Source organism: Cyprinus carpio, chromosome B10, assembly GCF_018340385.1.
Source record: "Cyprinus carpio isolate SPL01 chromosome B10, ASM1834038v1, whole genome shotgun sequence".
Taxonomy (NCBI): Eukaryota; Metazoa; Chordata; class Actinopteri; order Cypriniformes; family Cyprinidae; genus Cyprinus; species Cyprinus carpio.
This window is the reverse complement of record NC_056606.1, coordinates 20,927,069-20,945,985: the sequence shown is the minus strand read 5'-3', so window position 1 is coordinate 20,945,985 and position 18,917 is coordinate 20,927,069. Positions and strand designations below refer to the sequence as shown.

At 37.0% G+C, this 18,917-nt stretch overlaps 1 protein-coding gene across 1 annotated transcript in view; it reads right to left on the bottom strand.

Annotated features, from left to right (window-relative positions):
• The window catches only part of LOC109053317 (membrane-associated phosphatidylinositol transfer protein 2-like), a 69,202-nt gene extending 50,320 nt beyond the window's left edge, over nucleotides 1–18,882 (bottom strand). The window contains 2 exon segments of the mRNA XM_042733237.1: nucleotides 8,436–8,543; nucleotides 18,238–18,882. The gene's annotated coding sequence lies outside the window, so the exon portion shown is untranslated.
• Nucleotides 18,883–18,917: the final 35 nt, after the last annotated feature.

Below are 18,917 nucleotides of genomic sequence, written 5' to 3'. Positions count from 1 at the left end.
AGATTTAAAACCAAAAGGAAAGGCAGTAGAGCCGACTGTTTCTGTCAATGGTAAGTTTTAATTTAGAATGTTTGTGATAATGTTAGAAAAGTATTTGAAATGTTTTGCCACTTGCTTGAGCAACACTTTTGTGCTGTGTGTAAGCTATTGCGCAACAATTGCATAAGTGTAAAAACAAAAATGCACTGCATGCTCGAACATTTGAGATAAATATATACTTTTGAAAAATGTCTAAAAAATGGTTCCCTCCACTCCACAAAAAAAAAAAAAATCCCCTCTCACAAGAGTAATTCAGGCCCTGAATAAATGTCTATAATTCCTGATTGGAGTATTACTATAAATAATTGTACATGATAAAAAGAAGGCTATAAAAAGATTGGTATCACTGATTGTATCGTCAAGTACTGCTTTCTGTGATCAGCCTCAAAAATCCTGATTGGAGCACCCCTAGGTTTCAACATTGATATTAATAATAAGAAATGTTTCTTCAGCAGCAAATCAGAACATCAGAATGATTTCAGAAGGATCATGTGACACTAGATTGGCGTAATGATGCTAAGAATGATTAGCTTTGCATCACAAGAATAAATTACATTTTAAAATATATTCAAATAGAAAACAGCTATTTTACACTCCAATAATATTTCAAAATATTTCTGTTTTTACTGTATTTTTGATCAAATAAATGAAGCCTTGGTGAGACTTAAAAAAAATACATAATTTTGAATGTTAGTGTACATTTAGAAATCCCAACATTCTAATATACAGTATGAAATACACTATATGTAATCTGATAAAGATTACACTTAACAGTTTTAATAAATTATTAGTCTGATGAAAGATTAACTTGTGAGTGTAGATGCTGAAGATCTAAATGTAGAAAAAGAGTCATGCAGGTTTGAAATGATACCAAGTGCTTTAGAGAGAATTTTTAACGTTAAAACAAAAGTCTAAAATTACTGCATTTATTCTCTGTTCACTTATAAAAATCAGAAAAGGGTTTCGTCATTCTTCCACAGGAAAAACGACAAAAGATCACAACTGGACGGAATTATTAAGAGCAGTAATGGTCAGCGTTGGTGAGTCACAGCTGCCAGCGCTGGTGCATTTTGGTCTTGAACTAGGTCAGGGACCCGGAGCATCGCAGCTACTCTGGGCTTGTGGCTAAACCTGAAATATCAGACAAATGCATCGAGACACCATTGTGAAGGCCTGAGACGTTCTGCTGCATGCCTGAGACAGATGCCACACTACAATACAGACACAGCTGCTCCTTGAACAGACATCTACCTATTCTTCAAAGGACATTACGCATGACATCTTCACTCCCACTGAAACCAGTCCGTCCTGATGCCACACCGCTGCCGTCACCTGTCGTGCCGTTTTACAACAAAACACAAGTGCTACGGGATTTGTTTGTGTCAGACGTGTCGCGAAACACTGACACATGTACCTACTGAGAGGGATTTCAGCACATTATCTTTCTGTTTCTCACCAGCTGGTTATGCCCGACTACATTGGAGCATGTGCTGCAAACGATCTGTAACGTCAAAGTAAACACAATTCTCCATAACCGCATCACATGCAATTTTCCATAATTATGTTGAGAAGGTTTCTAAAAATTCCTCCCGTTGGCAAGTGTCTACGATGCCTATGAGAGGACAGTTCCCTACAGAGAACGCTTTCCCAGGAACTGTGTGTCCAAACAAACGGACACCACAATCCAAAGTCTTTTTTAAGCACATCTCGGAAGCTGAATGCAAAATATAGTAACAAAAAAAGTGCAATAACATTTAATGGCGTATTAATTAGCATATTGCATTAGAGAGTAATGGAAAAGGTAATTGCTTGTTTGTGTCAAGTGTCCACATGGTAATATGGCATATCATCATTTCAGTGTGTCGCATTTCAACAGGCATTTGACACCTAGAGAACCTGTTGTGTATGTACAGTAAATACAAAAATACGAGGAAATGCTGGCTGAGCTGACAGTATCTGTAATGTACAGCCCTACAAAACATCACGTTGACATCACCGTTAACCATTTCCTTTAAGATTAACCATTAAGATATGTCCCCATCTCATTCTCCATCTTAATACGTCAAGGCTTGTATCAGTTAAATTGCGAGGTGAGGTGAGGCTGTTTGGGTTTTGAAACGCCCAAATCACAGCCGAGACTTGCACAGATGGATTTGCATGTGAAAATACTGTGGGATTGATGAGCATTCCATTAGAGACTCGGATCAAAACCAGGAAAGCACAGCATGCAAGCCTCCGTCCCCTCAAAAAACACCCGTTTACCAGTTGCGTCAAGAAGCAGGCGCTGAGATTCGAGACGTTTGTCCAAGCCTAGATGTTTTACCTGTTAGATGGCGCTTATGCTGTCTATCCAACTGATCCGATCAATGGACAGAAGCAGCCGGTCCACGTCTCATTCCCAAACAGAAGCATTCTAGCATCCTGCCAGCATTGCTGTGCTGCTTTATCTTCTGGTATGAATGAAGATGTCATTAAACGCTGCCGGAAAACATGAAGGGAAAAAAAAAAAAAAATCTCTTTTTTTATCTCCTTCTCACTTGCAACCTTTTTCCTCTGCCATTTCGCCTGTATCCACCTCTTGTGGGGCTTATAAAGCTCTGTTGCCATGGAAATGCAAAAGGCTGTTACGGGATTGGCTGGGGTTGGTATGATGAAGTGGCTCAGGGACGGCCCTCAAACTGCCGCTCTCGTGAACGGCCCCGCCCGCTCCTGCCAGCATTCGCTCTTCCAGACTGACGGATAGCTATTAGATTCAGTCAGGGAAAGGAGAGGAACATCTGCAGCTTAATATGAGCGCAGGTCTGTCAATAAGCATTATGCAGCATCAGTGGAATAAAAGAAAATTAATGAGGAAAAAAAATGAACAGGGAGGAGTCACTGAAAATGGCATAATGACATCAATCTTATAAACAGACTCAAGTCGGCAGACTTCTTTAGCAATTCCTGCACTGATTTTGGAGGGAAATTTGTGTAATAAATTTAAACATGGTAAGGTAAAATAATTAAAAAACATCTCTCGCATTTCCTGCACTAATTTTGGAGGGAAATGTGCAGAATTTGTGTAACGAATTTGAACATGGTGAGGTAAAATATTTAAAACATGTAATGCATTTCTGTACTGATTTTGGAGGGAAATCTGTAGAATTCAGTGGAATAAATTTAAACATGCTGAGGTAAAACATTTTAATTAGGCTATATATCACATTTCCTGGATTGATTTTGGAGGGAAATCTGTGTAATACATTTTAACAAGATTTTGGAGAGAAATCTAAATATCTAATAATTAAATATTGTTCATTTTCTGTAAAGTTGCTTTGCAACAATTTGTATCGTAAAAAGCGCTATACAAATATACTTCGAATTGAATTCTGTGAAATAAATTTAAACATGCTGAGGTAAAACTTTTATATGATCTATCATATTTCCTGTACTGACTTTGAAGAGAAGTCTATAAAATCCTATGGAATAAATTTTGTTATTAGCGGTTAGTGCGCTGACATACAGTGCAACTGCACTCACGGCGACCAGAGTTCGAATCCCAGCTCCTGGTCCTTTGCCGATCCCACTCCCCTCTCTCTTCACCCTATGCTTTCCTGTCTACTCTACACTGTCCTGTCTAAATAAAGACATAAGAATATTTAAACAAACAAACAAAAAAACATGTATTTCATTCCTGCACTGATTTCGGAGGGAAAACTGTTGAATAAATTTAAAAATGCTGAGGTAAAATATTTAAAACAAATCAAATTATGGTGAGGTAAAAATATTTTACACATTAATCACATTTCCTGCACTGATTTTGGTGGGAAGTCTGAGAAATTATATGGAATACACTCTAATTTGTAACTGAAAGCACAATTAAATTTAATAATATTAAATATTAAAATACAGTTGACAAATTACATCTGTTCCAATTTTGTGGAATTCTGCAGGCACTGATTCTGACCTGCTAGTAACTTATGTACTTCAATACTTAAATTATTTATGCTTCCAAAGCAACACAGGCTATGGCATTGTTCCAATTTGCATACTATTCATCCTAAATAGTATGCATGTATATACTCATGCATGTTTTTTGGACTAACATTACTGACAACTAATTATTATTGACCAATCAAGATGGATTTTAATGGCAAACATCAATATCTAATTTCTAGATAGGAGGTATAACTTTAGTGAAATTTAAGGTAATATCATGCAAAATAATTTTACATTCATATAAATGTGCCATAGTTAAATATTCCAGGTTATACTGTATCTGCATTATATCACCCATCCTGCATTCCAAATATCAGCATCAGCCATTGAAAACCTATACTATACGGTCGACTACTACCCAATCCCTTGCACTACAGAAGTGTGTCGGTAAACTATCGAAATGTCCAGAATAGGGCTGTGTAATTAAATCGCATGCGATTGTCATGTGCATCTCATTAGTAAAGCCGGTTCTGTGATTAGTAGTAAATCTCCATCACATGCTTTCAGATGGAGCGGCATTTACTACACAAAGCCGTACTTCACTAACAATTAGGCAATATCGCGTTCATTATCGCAGTCGATTCGATCATAATAATGCCACTCCATTTGAAAGCACGTGATGGAGATTTACTACTAATCACAGAACCAGCTTTACTGACAAGATGTGCATGACAATCGCATGTGATTTAATTGCACAGTCCTAGTCCAGAACAGAAAAATGATGAGGAACGTGATATAAAGCTGCACAGCTGTACTGTCTTACAACACTTAGTATGTACTATATTACCAGTAAAGTACATTTTTCTATTGCACAGTAAAAGAGTGTGAATTGTGACACACGTTTTTTCATATTTTACAACTAGGTCTTTAATTGCAAAAGATATCTGGACATCTGCCATCTGTCTGGTTTGCTCTCAAGAACACTGTGTTCTAGTGTTTAATCCAACTACAGACATTAATGGCCACTTTGATTTACTTTCAAAAAGTGCTTCAACTTGCAAATATACAGTCTTTCAGCTCGTTCTGTTATTAAATGACTTTCACATGATTATTTGCATGTACTAAAATTTCCCTCCAGACATCTGAGAGAACATGATCTGGCTTAAAGAGATGGTGTTTTGCATTGGAAAAACTTACATAATCTTATGTGGTACCGCAATTCACTTCACTGAAAACTATCAGTGATGAATATCAGCTCACTGAAGCCACACCACGGCTCCCAGGAACACATCGACCTCTTAGATTAATTCACTTAAACAGTGCTAATGTGAGGTCGGCCCGTAGGTTAGATATGTGTGACATTTCATATGGCACTGCCTTAAGCTCTGCAGGGACGCTAAGAGCTCTTTATTGATTTAAGGTTGGCGTCCAGCACAATTGGGCATCTCGAAACAGTGTACAATTACGACAACGCACCAGGTTAGTTATTCAGCACAGCAGTTTCAGAAATCCGGTTTCATACTGAATGCCTACAGGAGAGAAATTGAAAACTATGATGACAAGATGATGATGTAGCTCGTTTCATCTGTCATTAAACTATTAAACACTGATTATTTGAAAAATTATTTGGAAACTTGAGGTAGTAGTTACTTGATAGTTTTTATTGGTTAATATTTTACTTTCAAATGAAAATATAAAATATCTTCTTTAATATTTGCACTATTGTTCAAAAGTTTGATGATGTCTTTTAAGAAATGAATACTGTTTTTTTAATCAAGGATGCATGAAATTGATCAAAAGTGACAATAGAGGCATTTATAATGTCAAAATTCAAATATATGCTGTTCTTTTGAACTTTCTATTCATCAAAGAAAGAATGTACCAGAGTTTCCACAAAAATAAAAGCAACACAACCGTTTTTAACATTGACGGTAAGAAAAGAAATGATAAGAAATTATCATATTAGAATTATTTCTGAAGGATCATGTAACAGTGAAGACTGGATTAATGATGCTGAAAATTCAGCTTTACATCACAGGAATAAATTACATTTTAAAATATATTTAAAGACAAAACAATTATTTTAAATTGTTAAAATATTTTATGTTTTTTTTTTTATTAAATAAATGCAGCCTTGGTTAGCACCAAACACTTCTTATAAAATAAATAAACAAATTACCGACCCCAAACTTTTGAAGCTTTTAAAGAAACAAGTGTGTACTATAAAAATATGTATTGTGCATCTACAAATTTCACTCACATGGCTATCATGAGAACCACACTTAAAGCCTTTGAAGATGTGGTGTGCATATCTCAGTATGTGTTATTCAAAAACAGGAAGTACAATGGGGACCTTTGGTATGTTTGACATTTCATATCCTTCTAGGCGACCTGACGACAGAACCTGTTGTGTTCAGCACCAAACGGCACTCATCCGTTATCCCATCATCAGCAGGTTTCTGTTAACAGACCCGTCTATCTCGCAATGGCAATTTGTTAAATTTAATTGATGTGAAGTCCTCTGGCATCTCAACGTAGCCGACATAACACAGATGCAGGTGTCTGACACTCGCTGGCTCTGAACGTACACAACCCACGTCACTGATCCAGCGTAAATGCTGAACACCACAAAATAAAACAGGATTTTTAATGCAATGCTAAATCTCTGAGCACACAACGGTAACAAAGGACTTCCTTCTGTTTCCTTTGCTTTGGATACGTTGTGTAACAGAACAAAGAACAGAGGAGTATTTTGAATATTACAACTGTTGGCTATTGAGATAAAGAGATTATACAGGGTTATTTGCTATGGGCATCATTGCCATGAGAATACCAACACCATTATCCCATTTCTGGGGGTGTCAAAGGCTAAAGCTAATTCTTTAAAGTGAAATAATTAGCCATGGAAGATTGTAACAAACCTTTAACCTTAAGCAACTTCATCATGCACTGATAATATTTGGGTGCAGGATTTATTTTGAAAGAATTTTCACTCTGAAAATCATGGGTAAAATTTTCTCCATGAATAATTACAAAGGAATAGCAAGTAATTAAATATGAGATTAAAAGAAAACAAATATGAGCAGAAAGACTCAAAGGTATTTTCTTATAAAAAAAAAAAATGACTCCACAAACTACAGGTGACAAGACCCCTAAATACCAAAATATAACAGAAACTGGAGGGAAAACACTTAGAACACCCTAGCAACCACATAGCAACATGATAAAAACAGTCAGAATAACTTAGCAACCACAAAGCAACACCCTGACAACCAGCCACATGTAGCATTGTGCTATTTGGACTCAAGAAGCATCACTAATATTTTCTATATAAAATGTAAAAATCGAGTTCATATTTATAATGTATTTTAAAAAATGTATTAAATCACAAAAAGTTTTTTTTTTTTTTTAACAATCTACTATTAATAATCAAGAACCACAACATCAACAAAAAAAAACCATATAATAATAACAAAAAAAAAAATCCAATCCCCCCAAAAAAAAAAAAATTTATTTAATTAAATGGTTATTTAAATAGCTAAATTTCATTGTTTTTATATTGGAAAACACTGTACTTCAAAATTATAATATTAAATAATTTCTGTAATATTTACAGTACTGTTCAAAATTTTAAAATCAGTATTTTTCTTTTTTTTTAGAAATTAGTACTTTTATTCTTCAAAGTTGCATTAAATTGATCAAAAGTGACAGTAAAAATGTCTACATTAATACAAAAAAAATTAAAATAAACACTGTTCCTTTGAACTTTCTAGTCGTCAAACATGTAAAAATCTAGTTCATACATAAAATATAAAAAAAAAAAAAAATTCTTAATGGTTACTTAAATGAGAAAAAAATGATTTCCATGCGATTGTTAGAATTAATATTTTACTTTAAGTTATTTATTTTTTTTCATAACTTTTTTTTGCAAAGTCTGCCTATGTGTATTAAAATACTTTGACACAAAAAGTCACCTGTACTTTAGCATTGCATTGTGCAACTTGGAATCAAGAAGCATAACTAAGTATCTATTTCATAAAATATGCACAAAATGCATTTATAATGACTTATAGTGAAGTCTGCCTGTGTAAAATACGATACTTTAACATCAAAAGATAATGTGCATCACTGTCAAAACTGAATAACAGATAATCCATTCCAAAGTGCTTCCCTCTTACTAATCGCACACACGCCAAGGTGCTTCGCTTCCTACGATACTTTTCCGAAAACACCATAAAATTCTTATCAGAACATCCGAAGTCTCTTCTGCTTCAGATAAATTAGAGGCAAATAAGTCGGAGACGACACGCCGCTACACAAGACACATGAATAAATGGAGGAAGAGGGAAGCGCAAACAAACCCTTGACGTGAGGGGCGGATGATGAGAAAAGGCAGTTTATTTATAGAGCGGGCCAGCTGATAGTGGCTCGCCTCCGTGCTCACTCGTTTCTTTAAATTATTGTAATAAATCACTCACCTCACGGGGATTGAGCTCAGATAATCGTCAGCCACTCATCTCATGCCGAGCCTCTACTCCGAGCTATTAAAAAGCCTTCTTAGGGGCCGGTTGTGGGAAAAATGGAACCTATTGAGAAAAGAGCTTCCATCAGAGTCTGAGATGCTACCGGTGTTGGAGGAGCACATTAAGGGGGCTCGGGTATAATGCATGAGTTTCATAAGGCAGATACATGATGCGTCTGCTGATATGCTGTTGGGTAATGGGGAGGAACAAATAACGTGGCTAGGAGGGAAAATGCAAAAGCACCGTGACATACAAATGAGACCAAATGCACATGAGCTAAAGAAAATCTCCCAATCTCAGGTCAAATCATTATCAAGATTCATAAATGCAAATATGACACATGTAAGCTGAGAACATTGCATTTTAAACCTAGTTCCTCGTGTGCTGTAATACTACGCACAAAATTTATCAATGGCAACCTCTCCTCAACCTTCTGTGTTGCTTTACGTTGCAAATACTTGCTCAAATAACACATGCAGATCTAAAAATCCTCACAATAAAATGCAAATTGCTTCACAAGTGAGTAGCATGGCTCAACGGGATGATGAAAGGGCCTATGGCGTAAGCGGGTCGCTGTGTGCGGTGGTGGGAAAATTCCACTGACCCTCGTACTTTATCAGATACGAACTTGGAGAGGATCTATGCTGAACCGCAGAAGCCAAAAAGCCTTATCACTATCCCCAAAGCAGCTAATGAAAGACAAAGACGCCAGCTAGCTCTTTGCTGGTAATGAAGAAAACCGTAAATGGAAATGATGTAGTTTTGATGCAACATACCAGTTTTTAAAGGGATAGTTTACCCAAAAATGAAAATTTGATGTTTATCTGCTTACGCCCAGGGCATCCAAGATGTAGATGACTTTGTTTCTTCAGTAGAACACAAACAAAGATTTTTAATACAAACCATTGTCTTATAATGGAAGTGGATGGGAATCACGGCTGAAACATACAATAAAACAGAAAAAAAAATACATACACAAACAAAACCAAATTAAACCCTGCGGCTCGTGATGATACACTGATGTGTAAAGACACAAAACGATCAGTCTGTGCAAGAAACTGAACAGTATTTATATCGGTTTTTTAACCTCTGATTTACACAATGTCCGAACTGTTAAGCCTCTGTTATACTTTCCACGTCCGCTAGTGTCTGCTATGGTGCACGTGATGGAAAAATCATCATCAGAGAGTGTGCGCGGAGGCTCTGAGCGGACGACCGCGTGCCTCCCATTTTTTATGACCGCGCGGACGAGGCTTCAAAAACACAATTGCACATGTGCAGGCATTGTGAAGAAGCCCACTGCTACTCGAACCTGTGCAATCTGTCAATAAAAGAATATAAAGACAGCCAGATGTGCAATAATTCTGGGCAATTGTTTGTTCACATGTTTGTTGCAGAGCGGACCATCAGCGTACGCTTTCGGAAGTCCTGAGCGTGTCCTTCTATGCGCGTTCTTAGCAGCAGGCGCATGAGGCGTCTTCTTCTTGCTTTATGGCGGATCGCAGACTTATAAGTGCATTACCTCTCTATAGTGGACCACTGACACTCTATCTAATACTGTTCAGTTTCTTGCACAGACCGATCGTTTTGTGTCTTTACACTTCAATGTATCGTCACAAGCCGCAGGGTTTAATTTGATTTTGTTTGTGTATGTTTTTCTGACTCTCAAAGCTGTGATTCCCGTCCACTTCCATTATAAGACTGACAGACTCCAATGGTTTGTGTTAAAAGTCTTTGTTTGTGTTCTACTGAAGAAACAAAGTCATCTACATCTTGGATGCCCTGGGTTTTAGCAGATAAACATCAAATTTTCATTTTTGGGTGAACTATCCCTTTAACGTTAAGCTCATCATATAAATATTCTAAAGACATGGTGAGTATGAAAAATCAGTTTGTAGAACAGGCCGGCATCGATTTTTATGTGAAATTAGCATAGAGGCTTGAGAAATCGATCACACTGTTAAATACTGCATCAGGTGTTTGATACTGAGTATCATTTTACAGCAAGAAGATTAAACACAAACGATGCTGGAAATATTGATTATACGACTGGATCAGAATTTGTTGTGTAAAAGAAAAACAACCATGTCATCTACTAAAGAGTGGATTTTTCAGCTTTTTGACAGTATGCATCTGAAAATTTATATTTATAAATTATGAATTTTAAATATAAATTATTGAACCCTGAATCATTAAAACCGAGAGCTTGACATGACTGATGAAGCAAATTTTGTCAATAATTCTAAACCATTTAAAAATAGAGATGCTACTGAAACATGCATGGAAAATGTCACAGGGACATGACATTATTTAATCAGAGTTTTGAATCAATAAATTGAAACAAATGGTTTGCACTTACTCGTGGAAAATTACATTTAAACAGGTCATGAACTGAGAAATCAAAACTCCCTTGATCTTTTGACATATACAAGGTCACTGTACTATAAAAACATTCTTTAAGTTTCAGAACTCAAAATGTTCACGTTAGTCTAAAAACATCTTAAATTGAAGTCAGTCTGCCAAACGAGAGCTAGTGGAATATGCCACTTTATGAAGTAATAGTGTGGATAAACACCTGCTTCTACATCGCTGCCTGTTTAGCCCCACCCACTGATTCATGCATGTAGTGTGAATAACAAGAGAGCCAAAAGCAAAGACCTGTATGCTCCAAAGACAACAAGATGCTGTTCAGTGCCAAGTTGTGGAAAAACAGTATTTGCATTTCCTTCCTTCTGATCCCAACATTAGGAAAGAGTGGACGAACTTTATTTTTAATGAAGATCCAGACCGCATCAGTAAGAACTTGGTCCTTTGTTCACAATTTACCACGGATTTGTTTACAAACCAGGGACAATTCGACACAGGATTTTCAGAAAGTGTGAAAGTGTGCCGACTATATTGGATCTGACAGTAATCACACCACACAAGTTACAAAAAAATTACATAACACAATTAAAATTCACTTACTTTAACAAAACCACAATTTAATGGCACTGTCTTTAGAAAACTTAAAGGGGTCATATGATGCGATTTAAAATTTTCCTTTCTCTTTGGAGTGTTACGAGCTCTTGGTGAATAAAGAAGATCTGTGAAGTTGCAAAGACTAAAGTCTCAAATCCAAAGAGATATTCTTTTTAAAAGTTGAGACTCGTCCACGCCCCCACATCGCTACGTCAGTATGTGGGAAGATTTGCATAACAAGGCCGTGGTGTGTGAAGCTGTTTCGTTGAGAAAGCAAAACTACTTTGTTTTCGCCTTCCAAAAGAAAACACGACTAGAAATCATGTTTATATCACGTTTATAATGGGTTTTATGTTTTTGTCTCGTCGCTCCGGCCGGACAAGGCATCACAATATTTTAAAAGTCGTAACATTTCCGTCACACGCTTGAGGATTCGGCCAATCACAATGCACTGGATAGCTTGCCAATCACAGCACAGCTCGCTTTTCAAAGAGATGAGCTTTGTAAAAATCAACGCGTTTCATATCCATATTTCAAACGTAATAAACACTTTTCTCTCACTTCTGCTGACTGTCGTACGTGGAAGACGTTCCGGTGGATGACGTAGGACATATGCACAGAGCCATGACCGGCGTTTTTTGTTTTGTTCTGTCTTTGCGTCCGTCACGAATCATGCAATGCCGAGGTCCTTCGTCATCTACCAGAACAGCTTCCGCATACGACAGTTAGATGAAGTGACAGAGAAGTGTTTATCACGTTTGAAATATGGATATTTTTCTGACAAAAAGGCATGGATTCGCTGCAGGAAGCCTTCAATCACCCTCCCAAAGCCATGTGAGGGACGTTTTATTATGGATGCGCGCGCTTTATTTAACGTGTTTTGGACTGTTTAAAAGAAACCACTACAATGATAGAGCTTAGAAGTGCCAGGACAATTTATAATATAACTCCAATTGGACAAAAGAAAGTCATATACACCTATACAGGGTCAGTAAATAAAAGGCAAATTTTCATTTTTGGGTGAACTAACCCTTTAATGCATTAACCAATATCATATAACAATGAGCTATACATTTGACAGTATTTATTAATTTATGTTAACATTAAAATAAAAACTGTTCATGGTTAGTTCATGTTAGCTCATTAAATAATATCAACAGATACAATTTTGATTTCAATAACATATCACTAAATGCTGAGATTAACATTAACATGTTAACAAATAAAACCTTATTGCAAATGGTTGACAGTCATAACAAATACATCACTTATATATTTAATATGTATCATGTATCCCAACATCTACCATAACATCTTTTCACCAGTCACTTCTCTAAGTTCAGAGGCAATGCCATCAATCAAAATCACAGTGGGCGTGGCCTCAGAGCGCCACACACAGGCACAGCTCAATATCATTAACATCTGGATGGGCTCCAAGCACAAAAAGTGAAAAATATGCAGTTGCTTATTGCAGCATTAACCACACGCTGCTCGGAGCCTGCAATGGCAGATTCCCCCCCCAACCCTGGCCCCATTTGTTACCAAGATTAGGCATCTATTAAGACCAACTGGCCATTTCCTGATTGCATTCATTAATAATGGTGCTCTGCTTTGTGGAGAACGGCTATTGCCCACACACAAACAAAAACCTGACAAACTGATGTCACAAAAGAGGTTGAAGCAGGTAGGTCCGTACTAATAGAGTGGTCTTTTCAGTGTATTGCCTTTCCAATTCTATTACTGTAAGTGGGGCGGACAAACACTATTAAAATTTCAAAAGACAGTGACGTTTGGCTATGTGATCACAAGCGTCATGAGAGCAATAACGCTTGGGGATGGTCCTATGCAACTTTTCCATTTGTAAAATTGGGACGAGGTCAGTGGATGGGATAATTTCAACACACGGAGGCTTCATTGGCTGTCAGCCAATGTCTTTGAGGGGATAATGAAATTCAGTCATGCTCATCCTCATGTAAATCCAAATCAGCGCTTTTATATACAACAACAGTTGGTGACCATGTCTCCCAAGTTCCAAAATAATTCATTCATAAACAACAAAAGTGACAAAAAAGACAGCCCAAAATGAAGTTATTATTTGCTCCATATTTAAATGGATAGGTTTGACAGCTGTAGATTTTAATTCAATAATGACAAACAATTCATGTCTGTTCACATCATACAAAACCAACACGTGACTTCAAAAGACTTGAAAGATGACGTGCAAGAAACACAGTGCTCTTTTTAGGAGCTTGACAGAGATGGTCACTATTGACCGCTATCAGTTGGGGAAACATAAAAAAAAAAAAGAGCTACATGATTGAACATCCTTCAAAATTCTCATTTTGTGTTTCACGGGAAAGTTTGATAAATATGGAATAAAAGAATGAGTAAAAAAAATTAAAAATGTAAACTTATGACTGTATCTCACAATTCTCACTTTTTTCTTAGATTTGCAAGATGTAAACCTGTAATTGTGAGTTATAAAGATAAAAGCACAAGTTATAAACTTGCAACTTATAGTTATAAAGTTAGAGTCGCAAGAAATAGCCTAAATTCGTAATTGTGAGAGAAGGTGACAATTATAGAAAACACAATTCTGACCTATTTCTGACTTTATTTCTTGTACTTGCAAATTCTTCTTTTCTCAGAATTGTGAGATATAAACTCAATTCCGAGTTATAAAGTCCAATTCTGAGGAACAAAAGTTTATAACTCACAATTCTGCGAGAATTGCGAGAAAAAAATGTCAGTATTGTGAGATAAAAAGTTAATTACCTTTTTTATTTTTATTCAGTTGCGGAAACAAGCTTCCAGACATGAGGGTGATAAAATAGTTTTAATTTTTTCAGTAAACTATTCCATTAGGATCTCATGATCATTCTGTCAGGTTACGATTCCTCTTCCAAACATATAAAACAGCTCTAGAACGCAGATGCTGTTCCCCTCGTTGACTGCGGGAATCAACTCTTCCAGATCAGATGAGCTGACTAATGAGCAGAACAGGGAATAGAGATGTCGATGGAGATGGTATGGTTATTTGTAACTTTCCATAAGTTATATAAAAACACCCAAGTATATGCCCACACAGCTCTTCTGCCAACACCAACACACTTCCTGCTACAGAATGCTTATTAACGACCACAATGGGTATATTTGGAAGCGGAGATACCAGTGGTGCCCAGTGGAAACGTTTGCCAAGAAAATGACTGATGGGCTGATTCTCCCCAACGAATACTCAAGGAGATCCGGAACAAGCTATGCTAAACATGATACAAAGCGCTTGTACACTAACCTACACACTTCATTTATTAATGGTCTCAACTGAGAGATATACAGTGTCTGGAGACCAGAGGGTCGAGCGTCTCCGTTACACTCTCGGCCCGCTCGAGGGAAAAGCGCTACTGTTACACAGGTTAACAGATTCCACTGCAGGCCAACGACTGTCAATCATATCACGCGTGCGAACACGAGCACAACTCGAACGATGTAATTTTGCTTTTGCATTCAATCATTCACTCATTTTAAAGAAAGGGCTAGGAAGATATGCATAATGGTATGTACCATCCAATGGCATAAACAAGTCAATTCTGATACAGTTTATACTAGGGCGCAAAAGAAAAACTGTTTAGGCTGAAACTCGACTTGCAGGCATGCATTTATAGCTGATTGAAATAGGAGCAATTTATGTTGTGTAGACACAGTTTAAGAGGATGTTTATGGTTGTTAAGCAAAGCTGCAACTTAAATAGTGTAATTTGAAAAACTAAAATACTCATAAAAATCACCTTGCATACAATAGAGAAACTTGATGTCAAAACCTAGAAGACTTGTTCAACATGGGTTCCCTTGAGATTTTCCTATGGGTTTTTATAATAGGGGTTTTCAATTTATGAGTAAAATAAGGTCTGTGGTAAATATAAATGGACAATACATGGACATTTTGCAATGCATATTGATAACACCCATACTGAAACTGTGAATTTTTAAAAAGAGCATGTTTGCAATAAGTAACTGCATAAGAACAAATGGAACCCATGCAGTTTAAATCTTACAATAAAACACCCAAATGCCATAAAAACCCACGGGAAAATCTCAAAGGGAACCCATGGTGAATTAGTCTTCTGGGTTTTGACGTCAAGGCTGCTGCTCTCTATTACATTTATTTATATATCAGCCGCATTACAACGGCTTCAAACATAGCTAATTAGAATTTTCAAAATTTTTTTTTCTTTTTTCAAAAGTCTTGTTTTTACACTTTCAAAAAAAAAAAAAAAAAAAGGTACAAAAGCTGTCACTAAGGAAGTACCTTTGCAAAAGGTACATCTTTGTACCATATTTATTCCTTAAAAGGTACACCGGTACCTGAAAGGCACACATCGGTCTCTACATTGTACACATTAGTACATTTTAAAAAGGTACTGCACCAGTGACAGCTTTTGTACCTTTTTTTCTGCGAGTTGAAGTATTATATAAAATCCAAAGCTGTTTTTGCTTTGATTTTGTACCCGACATATTCATTTAATCATCTTTTCAAGTATTACAAAGTATATTTAATTCGGTGGATTAACAAAAAGAGCAATTTCTATACGTTTATGTAATTTACAAAACATTTTGTGGTTGAATTTACAGCAAAGATATCTATATTGTAATATATACAGCTATTGTGATGTAAAATTACTACATTTTTCCCAAGAAAAAGCCACTGTAAAGAATGCTTTCACAGTAACAACACAATGTATGACAAACTTCCTGGCCTAAATGAACATGTGTGTGTTCTGTAGCAGCTTCGTGGCTCCTTGCTTGCCTTGTTTGGAGGGAATACATTTCAATGTTTACTATGTGGCTATAAATAATAAGGTGCAACTGCGTAGTGTGGCCCCGCCGTTCCGCTTCCGTCTCTTCACTGTGTCACCGGCCGCGCTGCTGACGGTGTCGGGGTCACATCGGCATGCTGTCACGAGCCTCGCCTCCGTCCACCGTACATCCCTGTCAGAGCTGCAGACATCAGCAAGCGTTCTCCGGCCGGGCCGGGAGGGGGGAGTGGAAGGCAATCAATACTGTGACTCATTCTTTCTACGATGGCTGCTTCATAACAGGATTCATTAAGAACAAACCTAATCATTTTGGCAGGATAATTAGATACAGGCAAGCATTTTTCCCTCTCCCTCGATGTGCTCGAAAAGAACATGGCAAACTATGAGGTCTCGCTAACTAAAAATGTAGGTTGCTGGCGAAAGGGAGTGTCCTGCGAGCGCACGGGAAAACGAGGCTCCGAAGTGGAATAGCAGCTAAAATTAACAATTCCATGACGAGATAATTGTGACCCTGCGATCAGGACGTGAAGAACGTCCCAATTATCTCAACAAGACTGAAATTATTACTGGATGATGCAGAATTGTGTTCGATGTGTTTATTAATCAAAGATAGATATTGAGGATGTAACCACGTATTTAGGACTGGGGGGGTAAATGTAGAAATTTAATGATCAGCCACTGGTCAACACTAATCTGAATATTGGATAGATGGATAGATAGATAGATAGATAGATAGATAGATAGATAGATAGATAGATAGATAGATAGATAGATAGATAAAAACTCTCACTTATTATATGGACATGCAAAAACACATGATAGAGAGCCACATCTGTGTCATTTGAGTCAACCATATATGCAAAAAACTATTGTAAAATGATAAAATATTTTGCAAATGATTTGGCTAAAAATCAACAGTGCTCCTACATTAAGGAAATTCAAAAATTCATATTACATAAGTTCTTTTCATAAGTATCCATTTCTATCTAATAAGATACTTTAGTGTGTAACACAATTTGAAAAACGTATAATTAAAATAGCTATATATTTATTATATTTACTATATTATATTTTTTGCTTCAAACATAGGTAATTTTATAACATAGGCCTATAATATATATATTTATTTTATGTTTGCATTGTATAAATACACAAACTGTTTTTCTATTATTTTAAAAATCCATACGTCAGTGTTTTTCCAGACTGCGGGAACAGTGTTCATCACAAACCTAAAATTTTGACATTAAAAAAAAAAAAAGTTATATTACTTATTCGGTATTCACAGTCTACTTACAGCAGATAATGTCACTTGTACAGCGAACGTTAACTAATCTTCTTCAACCAGGTAAGTTATCTCTGACAGCTAATTAACTTTGACAGGTCACAAATTCAAAACCCAAAAATCAAACTAACAAAGCAAAACAATCTATTTCCACACCTATCTATAAATTACACAGAAATATAAATGACAACTAAGATATCTTGCCAAATGAGAATATAAAAACATTCAATGCTAATTCATGAGAGTGAATAATTAATACAGCATACATTATAACAGGTACAGGGGTTTGACTATAATAATATAAAACGGTGATAAGTGATTTGACTGCCCAGTGATAACCCTCATTAACAATTTATGAATCTCATCTAATCTAGACAACCGTAAAAGCCTTAAGATAAGACTAAAATTACAGCATCTAAATAATACGATAATCTCCCCCACAATTAAATAACACCTTTAATACTCACATACATTAATCTCATTACAACTCCCAAATGGTTCAATTGGAGCAATAAGTAAAAATAAAATATAAAATCAGGATTTTAAGGCGTTTAATTATTTATTTTTGTCACGAATGACAGCTAGAGAGGGTCGTGACTAACATAGCGAACTCACAAGCGACCGTTGAAATTAAAAATGAGACCGTTGACGATAACAGTTCAAACGCGAGGAGATATTTCGCGGGGTTTGTTATTTCTTACCTTCGTCGCGGAGTTTTTAGCTCAAAGCGGCTCTTTTCAGAGCGACGTGGCCATCGATATCCGGCGGCTTCAGCTCACACACATCCCCGCCGCAGGTCGAGGTGTCTGCCGGTCGCTGCAACGCTATTTCCCCGCGCTGTCTGTAAGCGAGCCTCCGGTTGAGCCGACTAAATAAAACAGCGAAGCAGGCCGACAGCGTCCTCCATGCAGTCAGAAAATAAAGTCCTGTGCTTTTAAAAAATCGCGTACGGCTGACAGTCCACAACATGCACACGTCAAAGAGGAAGTGACAGGACTGGTTTAACCACAGCAGAGCTCGAGATTGACTGTCACTGCCTTTGCGTTGTTGTTTTCAGCGTGAACAGCAGTGGGGCTTCCCGCAACATTATATCCGCTGCAGCTCATGTAGCTGATCTCTTAAAAAGACCGCGGAAAAAACTGTACAGGTATGCTGATCCGTCCCAGTGGGTTCTGCGGGTCTATTTAAAGCGTATGCTCTTTCTCAAAACCTTGACCTAGCTTTTCAGTGTGTGCGCGTGCTTTCCTTCTTTCTATCTTTACCGAAAGCGCGAGCAGCATCATTTCTGGTCCGATATCATTGGATGGCAAATTCGCCTCTCCCCTTCCTCTAGGGGTTATTTTTTCCACAGCTGTACCGCCCTCTGCCGACGGAACGCGTG